Here is a 13944-nt window from a genome sequence, read left to right on the forward strand (position 1 = left end):
GATCGTCATCGACTCTACTTCCCGCTGCGCTACGAGTCGGTAACGAAAAAGATCAAACCTTGTATGCAGTCTCCATAGTGGTCCTGGGCTGGTGCGTAGGTCAGAAATTTTTTGTTTTCTGCTACGTTACCCTACAGCAAGAACATTGCATAACGACGGGACATCCGAGGCGACGTTGGGAAGGAATTGGGCTACGTGAAGACGAGTGTTTTTCCTACGAAAAACCAACCGACTTCCGTACGCCCAACCGGGAGGACCCCTCCTCCCCACAATACCGGAGGGTTTTAGCCACCCATGGGAACCGTGCCCTTCGGTTTGTGAAGGAGGGGTACACTGTTTTGAAATGTTGCAGTGGCAGCGTTTTTATGCCATGACATAGGTTTTAGTCGCCATGGCAGCGTTTCTGGCACTTTGGTAGCTAGTTTTGGCGTGGTTTCCATGGCGTATGAGCCGTTTTTCCCGGACCCCTCATACCTTATTTTCCAACAACGTTTCCACAAATCCAGAATGGTTCTCACATTGAAAACATAGTTTGAGTGACATTGCAACATTGTGTATTTATTTGATCATATATTTTCGGGGGAAAATTCATGTTTTTATGATTATATATTTTTGAGGGAATACTTATGATTACTTGGTTTACACTTGAGACGTCCTAAAACGAGGGTTGGCTTGTACCGTGGGGTGTTCGCGTGGGCGGACCTATCCTAGCGAACTAAAATGTTCGCTTGCCCCCCCCCCCCCCCCCCCCCCCCCGGGTGGATCGAACAAATCATTCAATCAGACACGCTCCCCTGGCGAACTTCATGCGTATTTTGCGGTCCTATTGTAAATCTCTTGTTCAAATTCTAGACCTAACTAATGTTATTGCTAAGAGTAATACAACATTTTCTCTAAAGAAAAAGTTGCTAAAAGTACTACACCATACAAGGCAATAAATATTGGAGAATTGATTACAATTCAGAAACATACAAATGTACACATAGGAGATAAGTCCGACAATCCTAACCCGCAAACGTATTTTGGCCGCCAAATTCAGGAACTTGTCTAAAAAAAGGAGAAAAATAGTCTTACTTGATTTATGCTTTTAATGAGGGTTCATATTATGGGATGAGATTAAATACAGTAAATCCAATTTTCTTGCTAGATGTTTACACGGCATAAGGATGACCGGTTCTCTCTTCTCTCAATCTCTCTATATATATGATCGACTCATGTGCTGATTGGTAACCCAACATTTCTCATCGACAACCATTACAAATTAAAAAATTGCCATTTAGAGAAAAAACTCATAAAATTTTCAGTTTTATTTTCAATCATGGCAAACCATGTGCACATTGTATATTTTTTATTTTCTATACACAATGTTTTTGCCATGTTATTCCTAACTGTTTTTTGCTTTGCACATGGAAAAATAAAGAGAAAATTATTTCACATAAATCATGGCTATTTTTGGCAAAACCGCATGGTAATTTTTTAGGATTTTTATAAAACATACAATCAAAATGGCAAATTTATTTGTTGTCACATGAAAAAGCAACTTTTCTTGATTTTTCATCTTGGCAAATTATATTCCAACCATAGCAAAGTCCTTCTGTTCTCTTACTTTTCCCATGATGGCAATTTTATTTTTGGTAACATGGCAAATTATACTATTGGACCATGGCAATTCTTTATTTTCTTACTTTTCATGATGGCAAAATTATTTTAGTTACATTGCAATTTTATTTCTTGTAACATGGTATATTATTTTCGTGTACTATGGCAAACTCATATTTGTACATACCTCACCATTTACATTTTTTGATAATGTCGTCGTAAATTCCTTTTTTAGTAAATTATTTGGAAACAAACAATGGAAAATTGATTTTCCTATTACCAATGGAAATTATTTGAACATGGCAACTTTGTGTTTTGTCTGTTTAAGATGAATGTTTTTAAATACATGAATCTTCAACATGGCCAAAACAGTTTTTTCAACATATAGGTGATTTTTATCATGGTAATAAAATCAAGGTAATGGCGGTTGGGCTGGACCGCTGGAGGACAAGTGAAGACGAATGATAAAACGAGGGTTGGACTGTATCGAGGGATGTTTGCGTGGGCTTACCTATCCTAGGGAAGTAAAATGTTCGCTTGTCCCCCCCCCCCCCCCAGGTGGATCGAGTGAATCGCTTGGTCGAACACCCTCCACTGGCAAACGCCAGGCGTTTATTGTGGTCCTAATATAAACCCCTCGTTCAAAAAATAGACCTAATTAATTCTATTGCTAACAGTAGTACACCGTTTTCTCAAAAGATTTCTTTTGCAAAAAGTACTAGACCATACAAGGCAATAAATATTGGAGATTTTTTTTGACGGATAAACCAAGTTTTATTCACCAAACACCACAGAATGCGGGATATAGTTCTAGCCATGGGATTGGTCAAGCCAAGTGTGATGTCTCGGACCTAACAAAAGTGAAAACCTGACTAGACTATGTGCTTCAACATTGACAGCATGACCTTCAAAATTAAAAATACAGTCAAAAGACGACGCGTGTAACTTGATCTCGCTAATAATTGATCCTTTGCTCGTCTCCCACCTTTCTGGATGTCCCCAATCACCTGTTTATCGTCAGAAGCGATGACCAACCGGTGGAGGTGAAGATCTGCAGCCAATGCTAATGCCTCACTGCATGCGATGGACTCGAACATTGCTGGATCGTCCACTCCTCCAATGATAAGTGCAGTACTTCCCAGGACCGTTACATCTCTATATCTACACACTGTTGTTGCCTGTTCCTCCTACTCCCTTTCGAACACCAACATCGACGTGTATCTTTGCATAGCCCATTGGCGGGACCTTTGGACGTTGGGCTGTAGTGACTGGAATGGAGGGTCACCCCTCCGTCGTTGATGTCGGCACTTCCTTGATCATCTCAAGCTCGTCAATAAATATGTTAATGAAACAATGAGTAGCTTGTGGACTTTGAAAGATACCATCGTGAATCGCCTTCCATCGAGCAGCCCATAAGGCCCATAGTGTGACTGAAAGCTTTACGAAATGCACATGTGATAATGAGTTCATCAGTGAGAATAGCCAATGACCAGCATTTGGTTCGGTCGTACAAATTATGGATTGAGCTAGCTCGTCATCGACCAGCGCCCACGTGCATCTAGCGATCGTACATTCAACAGGGGGTGACTCCATGAGTAAGTTGATCCACAAAAACCGCATGAGCTAGAGTCCGCCATATGCCTGTGTGCCCCAACATCATTTGTTGGTATAGAATGTTTGGATAGATGCCAAAGGAACATCCTCACCTTTCCACCTGAACTTTCCATAAACTTTTCCATGAGCCCTCTTCAACAGCCGAGGTGGAGGAACCATCCCTTTCCTCTAACCACGACTATTGGAGAATTAATTACAATTATGAAATATACAAATATAGACATAGGAGATAAGTCCGACCAAATTTGGGAACTTGTCTAAAAAGGGAGAAAATTAGTCTGACTTAATTTATGCTTTTAATGAGGGTTCATATTATGGGATGATATTAAATAAATCCAATTTTATTGTTTGATGTTTACACGGGATAAGGATGACCGGTTCTCTCTTCTCTCAATATATACGATCGTTTCATGTGCAGATTGGTAACCAAACATTTCTCATCCACAACCAAAGTGATCTGAGTGCCTGTGTAGCTAGTGTTGTATCTGGTTGGGCATGGACAAGTACACGATTCGCATTCTTGCAATAGCAGCCCTAGTGTGTCTACATCTCGTATGCTCTGCTACTGTTGCTCAATGTAAGGCATCTAGCACACCAATATTTCTCTATCTTCACAACGCTTAATTTTTTCTTCACTTCTCCTTGCTGGAAGTATGTACGTAGTATAGCTATCGAATGCCTTTCTATTTTGCTTTGTAACCGTTTGCGTTGTTTATAACGATGGTTGTTCGTTTGTTATTATTCCATAATATACAGGCCGAATCATGGCTGACATGGACAGCAAGAAGATCGAACTACCAGACGGGCTATGCGTTGAAGTAGCTCATGAGGATTGTTGGAACCGCGCTGGTTGCTTCCATTGTTTGGTAACTGACGTCTTCTACCCCACTATGGATGACTGCAAGAGCAAGTGTAATACATCCTCGTCTTTACAAGACATGCTAGTTGCCATGACGACCTCCCCTCCTCCTCCTTTACCTGCTCCTTAATTTTCCGGCCTAGACAATGGTTATATGTACAAGATTGTCCCCTGAAAATAATGCCTATCTGCGGAAACCAGTTATGCAATGAGAGTAATATACTGCAGCAGTTGTTGCTGAGTATTTTGGTTTGGCAAATCGCATTTGAACCTTTACTAGCAATTGTTGGGAGAGCGATGAAATGACTCGCAAGCGCGGATGCTCCGGAAATCTGAGTGGTATAGCTTAGCTTGGGATCTGTGTCAGTTAACTCTTGTCACATATACATTTTAGAATACATAGGTGAATACATCTGCAGGTGGGCCATACTGGACCGTAGTACTCAGTCCTCGCACGTCTCCTCTCTTCAAGTCCATAGATATCCCATGCAAAATAAAATAAAAAAACTCCATCGATCTCTCGCTTAAAAAAAGTCCTATGGCTATGGATGACCAGGGGAGGCCGCCCTTGGCCAATATCCGGCGACGGTGAGTTCTTCTACCCTGTCATGGAGGGTTTCGCATCTATCCTGCCTCTCATGAGGCGTCCGGTTCTTGTCTTCCCCGAGCTCACATTCCCAAATCAGCCCTCGGCCAGCCTTGGCGATGTCATCTTCATCCACTCCCGTGCTGCACACACCTATTTCTCTGATCTCTTAGAGCAACTCTAGCCGACCCCTTAAAAATTAGAGGAGTATTTGGCCGAGTAAACCTTAGTGGAGTAAATTTACACCACTAAGTTTTGGTCGGTTCTAGCCGATCCCCTAAATTTAGCGGAGTAAAAATCAAATTTGGTTAAGATGAACATAGTTTCGATCTAAAGAAACTTTTAAACCGAAATTCGACACATAATTTACATTACCATCCGCCGAAACATAGTTCAAACCGATACTAAAACTTGAACTTAAACATAAACTAATTTAAATCTAACGAAAATTTTTAGTCGCTATTCGACTTTGCGAGGGAGAGCCAGTCCTCCCTAGAGATGCCACCGCCCATGGGGTCAGTCCCTAGGCCGTCGTCGTCGCAGCCGGGAAGGTCCTTCACCACTCTTCGATGTTGAAGTTGTCGTCATTGCCACCTCCGCTACCACCATCATTGCCGCCACTGTCGTCCTCCTTGTCGCTTCGAGAGGACGATGATGTTCGCCCCAGCCGTCCGGTCGCTCCTCGTAGAGCTTGTGCTCCGCCTCCACTAGCTCAGGGTACTTCTAGCGGAAGTCAGCCATGTACGCCTCGGCGGCGGCCTCCGGCCCGAGCCACCGCAGCATTCACCACCCCCAGCAACAGCGGATCGAGCAACGACATCTCGCCCCACACAAAGTTCAGGCGGGCATCGAAGCCGTGCTGCTGGACCGACCAAAGGTCGTACTCGCAGGCGGCAAACTCGGCGGAGTGAAACGACCCAAGCCAAAGCTTCTTGTGGGTGCCCGGTCGGTGATTTTAGCCACCCATGTCCCCCACGCCCGCTGCCGAACTCCACGGTACTTCCTCTGTGGCAAAGACGGCACAAGGAGATCGGGAAAGCCGGCGACCCGACCGTATGGGGTTGCAGTGGCGTGGCGGCAGCGGCGTGAGGAGGACACGCCCGCGCTGCTCTTGTGGCGGCATGGATCCACGCTGCGGATGGGCGGCGGGGAATGGCGGCCATGGGATTCGGCCATGGCGGCAGCGATGGGGGTGCGGGAATGCAGGGATTAGGGAGGAGGAGAGGCAAACAAGGAGTGGGGAGTTTTACTCCGAGGCCGAGCAGTGGAGTATATTTACTCGCCGGTTAAGTGGTGGAGTAAATTTTATACTCCTCTATGGATTTTAGAAGATCAGCTAGGTCCTGGTTAGAGTTAAACTGGAGTTTTACTCCTCTAACATGTTTTAGCGGATCAGCTAGAGTTGCTCTTAGCCGCTATCTCATAGGAAGCGACTGATAATCTAGAGGATGTTGTCAAAAAGCCATCTTCTTCCAAAACCATGCTCACAGAATATTTTTGGTTGAACCGGAAGGATCCTTACATGAAGTACTTCTTGTACAAAGAGTTCCTAGAATTCTTCCGGTGTATTAAGAATAAGAAAAGGCGACAAAGAAGAAAACAGAGGGTACAAGTTGATAAAATTGTGTATGCGAAGCCAGCTTAAGGCGAAAGATACTTCTTGGGAGTTCTCCTTGGTCATGTAAGAGGTGCGACTTGTTAGACTTCGTATTGTAGTCTTACTGTGTAATCCATACCATATTGGTATAGGACTTGTATGACACCATTATATATATGTGATAGGCCACCCCATAGAGGGTTGAGCCAGTTCCCCCAAAACCTTTGTTTTACATGGTATCGAGTCTAACCTAGGTCCTCCACCCCACCCCACCGCCGCTGCCGCCGAAACCCTAAACCCTAGGGCCGCGCCGGCGGTGCCATGACTGCTTCCGCTTCGGGCGCCGCCAGCTCCGGGTCGATCCCCGCGTCGCTTGCCGCCCTCCTCAACCTACCACCCCATCCCCTGGCTCCGTCGGTGCCCCAGTTCTTTGGCACCACTACTGTTGGCTCCATGTTTTCGGCGCCGATCCCGCCGCCGTCGCCCGCAACCTCCGGTGCCGCGTCGACGGGTCTTTCCGCGCCACCTGCGGCCTCCACCGGCTCCTCCCCGACACTCGCCATCATCCCGGCGGCCTCGGGGGAGGTACTTTCCGCGGTGCCACCCGCGGCCTCGGTCCCGGCCCCGCCCGCCGCTCCGATGCCACCCGCGGCCTCGTCGTCACCCGCGGCGTCGGTCGCTGCCGTGGTTCCTGTCACGGTTCCGCCGCCCATCGCCCCTGCTGCTGGCGTCATTACGCCCACCGGGCCATTCCACTTCGACAATTTGATAGCCATCCGCCTCACGCCGGACAACTACTTGTTCTGGCGCGCCAAGGTCTTACCGCTGCTCCGCAGCCGGTCTCTCCTAGGGTTTGTCGATGGTTCTCTACCGTGTCCTCCGCAGGTCATCCCTACCGTCCACGGTCCGACCATCAACCCGGAACACCGTATGTGGGTGCAGCAGGATCAGGCGATTCTTTCTGCCATCCAGGGTTCCCTCGGCGACGGGGTCGCCTGCCTCTGCCTCTTCCCTCGGCAACGGGGTCGTAGTAGTTAGGTCCATGGAGCCCGGTTGTGAGGACCGGGTGGAGGACCAAAACAAGCCTAAACGCAAGTGGAAGCGGAAGATCTATCCTGCGTCGGCGGTGCGTAGGAGTGCTAGGATCCGAACTACTAAAAAATTTCATGATGGAATATGAAAGGAATCTTTTGGAATAGCAGAGGTCTGAAAGACTTGGCTAAGAGAAGGTTCCTTGCAGATGCGTCTATCGAGCATAGGTTGGATTTCATTGCACTTTCGGAAACTGGTAGAGATAATTTCTCTCCCCAGTTTCTTAGTACTTTATCGGGCGGTGTCGATTTTGATTGGCATTGCTTGCCTCCGAGAGGAAGATCGGGTGGGATCTTACTTGGAGTTAGATGCAATTCGCTGGAAGTCCGAAGTGTAGTGATGGGTGACTTTGCAGTTAAGTTCTGGGTTAAGTCGAAGGCCGATGGGTTTAATTGGGCTCTAGTGGCGGTTTACGGTGCCACACAGCCCAAACTCAAACCAGAGTTTTTGGCGGACCTTGTTCGAATTTGCGGTTCCGAGCAGCTTCCAATCCTGGTTGGGGGTGATTTCAACATTATTAGAAGAAGAGAGGAAAAGAACAATGATAACTTCGACGACAGTTGGTCGTTCATGTTTAATACCATTATTGAAAGCTTGGATCTGCGAGAGATAGAGCTTTCGGGTAGAAAGTATACCTGGGCTAATACTTTGCCAAATCCGACGTTTGAGAAGCTGGATCGAGTCCTTGCGAGCGTCGAATGGGAACAGAAATTCCCTTGGTTACGGTCCAGGCGCTTTCGCGCGGTATTTCTGACCACACGCCTCTGCTCGTGGACTCTGGTGAGGCCACTCGCATGGGGAACAAAAAATCATTCTCGTTCAAAATGGCTTGGTTTGAACGTGAAGGATTTTTGGATCTGGTAGCCAGGGAATGGGCTAAGGATGCAGGAGGTAGGACTGCGGTCGAGCGTTGGCAGAATAAGATAAGGCACTTGAGAAGTTTCTTGCGTGGGTGGGCTAAGCATCTTAGTGGGATTTATAAGGTTGAAAAGGAAAGGCTCCTTACACTTATTCAGTCCCTGGATCTAAAAGCCGAGTCCACGATTCTTCAAGCCACAGAGCTTCATGCAAAGCTTGAGGCGAAGATGAGATTGAAAGAGCTTCTCCGTAAGGAGGAATTGAAGTGGGCACTGCGGGCTAAGGTTCGCAAAGTCGTCCAGGGGGACGCAAATACTCAATTCTTTCACATGATCGCTAATGGCAAGCATAGAAAGAAGAGAATCTTTCAGCTTGAACAAGACGAAGGGATGATTCTAGGACAGGAAAACCTAAAACTTTACATAACCGAATACTATAAGCATTTGTTTGGGCCTCCGGAGTATAATTGTGTATCCCTGGATGAGTCTTGGATTGAGGATGTGCCTCAACTTGCTGTTGATGAGAATGAACTTTTGACCGCTCCATTTTGGGAGAAGGAGGTGTTTGAAGCTATTTCTCAGATGAAAAATAATAAAGCTCTAGGGCCGGATGGATTTTCGGCGGAGTTCTATAAAAAGTGCTGGCATATTATTAAGGGGGATTTGTTACCGATGTTCCATGATTTATTCTCTAGACAACTTCAGCTATTTCACCTGAATTTTGGAACGATAACCCTGGTTCCTAAGAAAATAGAGGCTGTGAGGATTGAGCAGTTCAGGCCGATCTGTCTTCTTAATGTTAGTTTCAAAAATTTTACCAAGGTTGGGACTAATAGGCTCACGTAGATTGCACATTCTGTGGTGCAGCACTCCCGAACTGCTTTCATGCCTGACAGAAACATCCTAGAAGGGGTTGTGGTCCTTCATGAAACGCTACACGAAATCCCCATGAAAAAACTCGATGGAGTGGTTTTTAAGGTGGATTTCGAGAAGGCGTACGATAAAGTCAAATGGCCTTCCCTTCAACAAGCCCTACGCATGAAAGGTTTCGACGAAGCCTAGCGACGCCAGGTAGAATCTTTCACACAAAAAGGGAGTGTTGGAATTAAAGTGAATGACGACATAGGTCATTATTTCCAGACACATAAGGGCCTGAGACAAGGTGACCCGATGTCTCCTATTTTGTTCAACATTGTAGTTGATATGTTGGCAATTCTAATAGGAAGGGCTAAAGAGCTGGTCAGGTGGGTGGTCTGGTGCCTCACCTAGTGGATGAAGGTGTCTCTATCCTACAGTACACCGATGATACAATCATCTTTATGGAGCATGACTTGGCAAATGCGAGAAATATGAAGCTGGTTTTATGCTTATTTGAACAATTGACCGGGTTAAAGATTAACTTTCATAAAAGCGAATTGTTCTGTTTTGGAAGGGCCAATGACGAACAAGAGGCTTATAAGAAATTGTTTGGGTGCGAATTGGGGACTCTACCTTTTACGTATTTAGGTATACCAATTCACCATCGTAAGCTAACAAACAGAGAATGGAAGTGCATCGAGGATCGATTCGAGAAGAAACTGAGTTGCTGGAAGGGCAAGCTTATGTCATACGGAGGACGATTAATTCTTATTAATTCGGTTCTCACGAGTATGCCTATGTTTCTCTTGTATTTTTTTGAGGTTCCAGTTGGAGTAAGGAAAAGGCTGGACTTCTATCGATCCCGCTTCTTCTGGCAGAGTGATGAGCTAAAAAGAAAAATACAGACTCGCCAAATGGGATATCATTTGTCGACCAAAAGACCAAGGGGGTCTTGGTATTGAAAATATTGAAGTCAAGAACAGATGTCTTCTCAGCAAGTGGCTGTATAAGTTATCTGTTGAGACCAAGGCCACATGGGCGCAGATTCTCCGTAGTAAGTATCTTCAGTCCAAAACATTGTCCCAAGTGACAGAGAGACCGATGGACTCGCCTTTTTCGAAAGGGATCATGAGAGTCAAAGCAGCCTTTTTCAATAGGACAAAGTTTATTATCGGAAATGGCGCTAACACGCGATTCTGGGAGGATACTTGGCTAGGAGAGTCACCTCTAGCGCTTCAATACCTGTCTCTTTATAGTATTGTTCAACGACGCGATGTTTACATTGCAACAGTACTTCAGTCTGCCCCCCTTAATATTCAATTCAGAAGGACGCTAGTTGGCAATCGTTGGGAAGCGTGGCTCCATCTAGTGAGTAGACTGATGGAGGTTCAGCTGTCTCAACAGCCCGATAAGTTGCGCTGGAAGCTTACTAGGAATGGGGAGTTGCTACCTCTTGAGCACTGCGTTGGTTTTCCCTTGAAGAGGAAAGGGTGATGCAGTAAAGTAGCATAAGTATTTCCCTCAGTTTTTGAGAACCAAGGTATCAATCCAGTAGGAGGCCACGCCCAAGTCCCTCGCACCTACACAAACAAATATAAACCTCGCAACCAACGCAATAAAGGGGTTGTCGATCCCTTCACGGTCACTTACGAAAGTGAGATCTGATAGATATGATAAGATAATATTTTTGGTATTTTTATAATAAAGATGCAAAGTAAAATAAAAGGCAATGAAAATAACTAAGTGTTGGAAGATTAATATGATGGAAAATAGACCCGGGGGCCATAGGTTTCACTAGTGGCTTCTCTTGAGAGCATAAGTATTACGGTGGGTGAACAAATTACCGTTGAGCAATTGATAGAATTGAGCATAGTTATGAGAATATCTAGGTATGATCATGTATATAGGCATCACGTCCGTGACAAGTAGACCGACTCCTGCCTGCATCTACTACTATTACTCCACACATCGACCGCTATCCAGCATGCATCTAGAGTATTAAGTTCAAAAGAACAGAGTAACGCTTTAAGTAAGATGACATGATGTCGAGGGATAAACTCATGCAATATGATATAAACCCCATCTTGTTATCCTCGATGGCAACAATTGAAGGAAATATGCCCTAGAGGCAATAATAAAGTTATTATTTATTTCCTTATTTCATGATAAATGTTTATTATTCATGCTAGAATTGTATTAACCGGAAACATAATACATGTGTGAGTACATAGACAAACAGAGTGTCACTAGTATGCCTCTACTTGACTAGCTTGTTGATCAAAGATGGTTATGTTTCCTAGCCATAGACATGAGTTGTCATTTGATTAACGGGGTCACATCATTACGAGAATGATGTGATTGACTTGACCCATTCCGTTAGCTTAGCACTTGATCGTTTAGTATGTTGCTATTGCTTTCTTCATGACTTATACATGTTCCTACGACTATGAGATTATGCAACTCCCGTTTACCGGAGGAACACTTTGTGTGCTACCAAACGTCACAACGTAACTGGGTGATTATAAAGGTGCTCTACAGGTGTCTCCGAAGGTACTTGTTGGGTTGGCGTATTTCGAGACTAGGATTTGTCACTCCGATTGTCGGAGAGGTATCTCTGGGCCCTCTCGGTAATGCACACCACTATAAGCCTTGCAAGCATTGTGACTAATGGGTTAGTTGCGAGATGATGTATTACGGAACGATTAAAGAGACTTGCCGGTAACGAGATTGAACTAGGTATTGAGATACGGACGATCGAATCTCGGGCAAGTAACATACCGATGACAAAGGGAACAACGTATGTTGTTATGCGGTCTGACCGATAAAGATCTTCGTAGAATATGTGGGAGCCAATATGAGCATCCAGGTTCCGCTATTGGTTATTGACCGGAGACGTGTCTCGGTCATGTCTACATAGTTCTCGAACCCGTAGGGTCCGCACGCTTAAAGTTTCGATGACGGTTATATTATGAGTTTATGAGTTTTGATGTACCGAAGGTAGTCCGGAGTTCCGGATGAGATCGGGGACATGACGAGGAGTCTCGAAATGGTCGAGACGTAAAGATCGATATATTGGACGACTATATTCGGACATCGGAAAGGTTCCGAGTGATTCGGGTATTTTTCGGAGTACCGGAGAGTTACGGGAATTCGCCGGGGAGTATATGGGCCTTATTGGGCTTTAGGGGAAAGAGAGAGGAGAGGTTGGGCGCCCCCCCAAGGCCTAGTCCGAATTGGACTAGGGGGAGGGGCTGCGCCCCCTCCTTCCTTCTCTTCTCTCTCCCCTTTCCTTGACTCCTACTACTTGGAAGGGGGGGGGGGAATCCTACTCCCGGTGGGAGTAGGACTCCTCCTAGGCCGCGCCATAGAGAGGGCTGGCCCGCCCCCTCCTCCACTCCTTTATATACGGGGGGGGGGGGGACCCCTTGGAGACACAACAATTGATCATTGATCTTTTAGCCGTGTGCGGTGCCCCCCTCCACCATAGTCCACCTCGATAATATCGTAGCGGTGCTTAGGCGAAGCCCTGCATTGGTAGAACATCATCATCGTCACCACGCCGTCACGCTGACGAAACTCTCCCTCAACACTCGGCTGGATCAGAGTTCGAGGGACGTCATCGGGCTGAATGTGTGCTAAACTCGGAGGTGCCGTGCGTTCGGTACTTGATCGGTCGGATCGTGAAGACGTACGACTACATCAACCGCGTTGTGCTAACGCTTCCGCTTTTGGTCTACGAGGGTACGTGGACAACACTCTCCCCTCTCATTGCTATGCATCACCATGATCTTGCGTGTGCGTAGGAATTTTTTTGAAATTACTACGTTCCCCAACAGTAGCATCCGAGCCTGGTTTTATGCGTAGATGTCATATGCACGAGTAGAACACAAGTGAGTTGTGGGCGATACAAGTCATACTGCTTACCAGCATGTTATACTTTGGTTCGGCGGTATTGTTGGATGAAGCGGCCTGGACTGACATTACGCGTACGCTTACGCGAGACTGGTTCTACCGACGTGCTTTGCACACAGGTGGCTGGCGGGTGTCAGTTTCTCCAACTTTAGTTGAACCGAGTGTGGCTACGCCCGGTCCTTGCGAAGGTTAAAACAGCACCAACTTGACAAACTATCGTTGTGGTTTTGATGCGTAGGTAGAACGGTTCTTGCTAAGCCCGTAGCAGCCACGTAAAATTTGCAACAACAAAGTAGAGGACGTCTAACTTGTTTTTGCAGGGCATGTTGTGATGTGATATGGTCAAGACATGATGCTAAATTTTATTGTATGAGATGATCATGTTTTGTAACCGAGTTATCGGCAACTGGCAGGAGCCATATGGTTGTCGCTTTATTGTATGCAATGCAATCGCCCTGTAATGCTTTACTTTGTCACTAAGCGGTAGCGATAGTCGTAGAAGTATAAGATTGGCGAGACGACAACGATGCTACGATGGAGATCAAGGTGTCGCGCCGGTGACGATGGTGATCATGACGGTGCTTCGGAGATGGAGATCACAAGCACAAGATGATGATGGCCATATCATATCACTTATATTGATTGCATGTGATGTTTATATTTTATGCATCTTATCTTGCTTTGATTTACGATAGCATTTTAAGATGATCTCTCACTAAATTATCAAAGTATAAGTGTTCTCCCTGAGTATGCACCGTTGCGAAAGTTCTTCATGCTGAGACACCACGTGATGATCGGGTGTGATAGGCTCTACGTTCAAATACAACGGGTGCAAAACAGTTGCACACGCGCAATACTCAGGTTAAACTTGACGAGCCTAGCATACACTAGTAGAAAACTGGGCTTTGGTCACAGGGCAATATTCACATTAGTCCCGGTTCAGTCATGAACCGGGACTAATGTGAGCATT

At 45.8% G+C, this 13944-nt stretch overlaps 1 long non-coding RNA gene and 1 pseudogene across 1 annotated transcript; both read left to right on the forward strand.

The window, feature by feature from the left end:
- Positions 1 to 3638: 3638 nt before the first annotated feature.
- Positions 3639 to 4331, forward strand: LOC120967267 (uncharacterized). The gene is made up of 2 exons (XR_005761085.3): positions 3639 to 3790; positions 3970 to 4331. It is a non-coding gene; the product is annotated as an uncharacterized lncRNA (long non-coding RNA).
- Positions 4332 to 8141: 3810 nt separating this feature from the next.
- Positions 8142 to 13944, forward strand: part of LOC141025427 (uncharacterized) — an 87517-nt pseudogene continuing 81714 nt past the window's right edge.

The sequence above is a fragment of the Aegilops tauschii genome, chromosome 6 (genome assembly GCF_002575655.3).
Source record: "Aegilops tauschii subsp. strangulata cultivar AL8/78 chromosome 6, Aet v6.0, whole genome shotgun sequence".
Taxonomy (NCBI): Eukaryota; Viridiplantae; Streptophyta; class Magnoliopsida; order Poales; family Poaceae; genus Aegilops; species Aegilops tauschii.